We start from the raw sequence: 4,224 nt of genomic DNA, 5'->3' as shown, positions 1-4,224 counted from the left end.
AAGTTTGGTTAAATTTCAGCATGATTTAGATTCCATATGTTGAAAGAATTATAATATGATAGTTATATTGTGTTCTTGACATATTGAGCCTAGTATATACACAACCGGATCAAAGAACGGACGTTGTATGCTATTGTAACTATTTTCCAGCATGTTTAGAGTTAACTTATGCAGATTTTGAGTACTATCATATGCTTATGATGATGATTATGAGTTGAGACTTATGAATTATTGATATATGTGGGAGTTGGATTGACCGGTATCGAGAAATTACGTCGTTATGCCGTCAAATGATACCGAGGTCAAGTATTGAATTGCATATGTGTTGATTGAGATTAGAGATTGATAGAATATGTATCAACATTTCCATTTCAGATTTGATATTGATAGATTCGTCTTCGAGACTTCGACTACGACAGATTGTTCGACGAAAGGTATAATTCATGTTTTGTTTTGGGAAGACACAACTCAAATGAGATTCAATTTGAGTTTCCCAACAAAATCACATACTAGAATTGTTGTTTATCTTTTGATATGATTTGATTTGTTTATAGAATTATATTTAAATCTCTTGATATGACGATGCCTTGTTTATAGATTTATATTCAAGCATTTGACATAAGAGAGTCATTGGCAGATTTGCCAAACTAGATGTTCGGTGGTATCGACGCTTCGGATCAGATTCAATCCGATAGTAGACATTCGATACAGACAGGACCGATGTAAGGCCCGAGATAATAAAGATGATATTATTTTAATCCGAGAGTATGTAATTGGAAACTTTTGGAGTGTTGAATTATATTCCAAGATGTTTGCAATTATTTAGGATTGAAATGGAATTATTTAGGGTTGAATTGAATTAAAAAGATTGAGCGGGGGCCAATTTGCAATCAGTGAAAAGTTGAGGGACTAAAGTGCAAATATGAAAATTTAAGTGGGACACTTGTCTTGGTGTCACCTCTTGAACGTGGCATTCCCTTCCAATTTTCATTTTTTTCATGGATGCCTAGCTTGGAAGGGTGAAAACGTGAGTTTCCATGGGTTCCTTCAAGGATTTTGATCTTCAAAAATTCATATCTCAACATCCAACCATCAACTTATTAATCCAAGTATAGATTCTTGATCCTTACCTTAAGAGCTTCAAGGGGAGGTAATTTTCATCCATTTCCAGCATGTTTCAAAATTTAGATGTTGGAGGATTTGTGATTTAATTGTTGATATGTGTTCTTGAGTATATAGAGATTATAGAACCGTAATCGGATCGAAGAACGAACATCATATGAATTGGTTTGAAAAATCCAGCATGTTGTTCGAACCTAGTAGGTGCAGATTTTATTATGTTGTGGTTGATATTGTGAGGTTTTTAGTCGTTGGTATCAGATTAATGATGTTTGAGTTGCCTGGTGTATCGAATTTGCGCCGTTATGCCGCCGGAATTGATATAGATTGAGTTTTGAGCAAACCAAGTCTTACTTTGAATTATTGGATTTAGATGGATCAGATTCAGTATTGATTTAGATTGATCAGATATGATAGTGATTGAGATTACATTGATATTGACCATATTGTGTATTGAGTTGAGTATTAATCAGAACATATTGTGTATTGAGTTATTCACTGATACAGTGTATTCGATATTGTCATTTCAGATTTGATATGGACAGATTTGAATACAGGTCATCGTCTTCGTCAGACCGGGACGACAAAGGTATAATTCATGTGATATTCGGGAAGACACGACTCAAATAAGATCCTATTTGAGTTTCCCAACAAAATCACATACTAGATTATTGTTATATTCTGATATGAATATGTTTTGTTTATGTGTTGATATGCTATGCTTTAATTACAGATTGTTATTTATTGCATTTAAGATAGGGAGTCTTGACAGATCAGTCAAACTTCTAGATGTTCGGCTATATCACAGCGTAGGGGAAGATCAGTCTCCTATTGTAGATGTGGATATAGATCAGGCCGAAGTCTAAGAATAAGACGTACCGTCACCCCGATTGGGAGGGTAGGTGATAGATCGTCTTATTCATACCGGGATCCCTAGAGTTATAGTTGAGTCGAGTCTAGACATGATTTGACTAGAACTGCATGCGTTTATGGATGTGGTTTCATAGACTAGGAAACTCATCTGTATTGCTTTCAGTCATGATAGTATATGTTTATGATTTGAATAAACTGCATGTTTATCTGAATTGAGTTGCATGCTTATTTAGATTTGATTTTATAGATTATGAAATCTATTACTTTTAAATATGTCCATGATAGCATGTTTATAATTTAGATTGTTTATATGCATGCTTACCATGTTTTATACTGGGATTTATTCTCACCGGAGTATCCGGTTGTTGTCTTGTTTCGTATGTGTGCATGACAACAGGTGGGACAAGATCGGGGTCGAGAAGATGATGAGAGAAGACGAGTTTAGCGTGGTGATTCCGGACTTGGATAGATTTGGTTTTATTACTTGAACTTTAGTAGTTGAACCTTAGATTAATTGAAAAGACTGTTGTACATTATTGTACCTTTATACTGAAATGTAGTTTTATACATATATGTATATTATGTAGATGCCATTACCTTCCGCACTTTATTTTAAAAGGAAAAATTTTTAGACCCTGTTTATCTTAATTGATAATTAAATCCCAAAGATGATTAAGAAGAAGATCAGTGTCCGGGTCCCCACAACTGAAGTCTAGGAATAAGACGTACAGTTACCCCGATTGGGAGGGTAGGTGACAGACAGTGATGTCTTATTCACACCGGGATCCCTAGAATTAGAGTCGTGTCGAGTAAAGATATGAATTGAATTGAGTTGCATGCTTATTTTATTTTGATTTCAGAGATTATGGAATCCATTGTTACTGCATGCTTATTTTGGTTTGGTTTCCTAGACTATGAAATCTATTGTTATGAATTTTATGCGTGATAATATGCTTTATGAATTATATTGTGTATATGCATGTATACATGTTTTATACTGGGATTTATTCTCACCGGAGTATCCAGCTGTTGTCTTGTTTTGTGTAATGCCCTAGATGGTATATGGATAAAATGAAAAGATGAAGTGTTGCTTGGAGAAATGGACCGCACCCGCGTCTAGAGAAGCACCGCACCCGCGGTGCATGGACAGAAAGTTGGCCATTTTTACAGTAGGGTCACCGCACCCGCGGTCCAAGAAAGAGTGCACCCGCGGTTGATGGACAGAGAGTTGGAGATTATTTACAGAAATGACACCGCACCCGCGGTGCAGAACTAACCGCACCCTCGGTCGATGTTTATGCAAATGTGGATGGACCGCCGAAGCTTGAGCGCACCCGCGGTTCATGAACTACCGCACCCGCGGTCATGCGTGTTACTTGAAAAATATGACACTTGCCCCTCAACATGCAAGATATATATATGACTTGTATGTCCTTTCTTCATTCTCCAGCTGCAAGGAACGAGAGCAAGGTTCAGAATTCCTCAACTCTCATTATAACTTAGATTGTGAATTGCGTGCGAAAGATCGAGTTACCCGAATTTCGATCCGACTTCGGTTCCGTACTCCTCTTGTTACCATCTACAAAAGGATGTAAGTATTTCTACATTTCAACATGTTTTGAAGTTGAGATATTGGAAGAAATCAGATATGATTATTATTAGATGTTCTTGAGATTATAAACAACGTATATTCTCAATCGGATTGAAGAACGGACATCTTATGATATTTTTATTATTTTTCAGCACATATATGAATGAGATTTTTTACAGATTTTGAGGTTAAGGAACATATTAGTGATGATTATGAGTTATTGTTATGATTATTGATGTTTGAGATGACAGGTATCGCAAGATTACGCTGTTATGCCGTTGAAATGTACCGAGATTGAATATTGATCCGTATGTGTATTGAATTGAGTTAGAGATTGATAGAATGCATCTTGAATATGTCGTTTCAGATTGATATTGACAGATTCGACAACGAAACTTCGACTGCTACCAACGACAAGAAGGTATAATTCATGTTTTGTTTGGGGAAGACACAACTCAAATGAGATTCAATTTGAGTTTCCTAACCAAATCACAAACTAGAATTGTTGTTTATCTTGTGATATGAATTTGATTTGTTTATAGATTTATATTCAAATCTCTTGATATGATGATGTCTTGTTTAGAGATTTATATTCAAGCCTTTGAGATACGAGAGTCATTGGCAGACTTGCCAAACTAGAT

At 35.7% G+C, this 4,224-nt stretch overlaps 1 long non-coding RNA gene across 1 annotated transcript; it reads left to right on the top strand.

Annotated features, from left to right (window-relative positions):
• The first annotated feature begins 984 nt into the window (after nucleotides 1-984).
• Nucleotides 985-2,551, top strand: LOC142530031 (uncharacterized). Its single transcript, XR_012816017.1, has 3 exons — nucleotides 985-1,150; nucleotides 1,650-1,708; nucleotides 2,390-2,551. It is a non-coding gene; the product is annotated as an uncharacterized LOC142530031 (long non-coding RNA).
• The last annotated feature ends 1,673 nt before the right edge of the window (nucleotides 2,552-4,224 follow it).

The sequence above is a fragment of the Primulina tabacum genome, chromosome 16 (assembly GCF_025594145.1).
Source record: "Primulina tabacum isolate GXHZ01 chromosome 16, ASM2559414v2, whole genome shotgun sequence".
Taxonomy (NCBI): Eukaryota; Viridiplantae; Streptophyta; class Magnoliopsida; order Lamiales; family Gesneriaceae; genus Primulina; species Primulina tabacum.
Note: the sequence above shows the minus strand (reverse complement) of the source record. Positions and strands in the feature narration are given on the sequence as shown.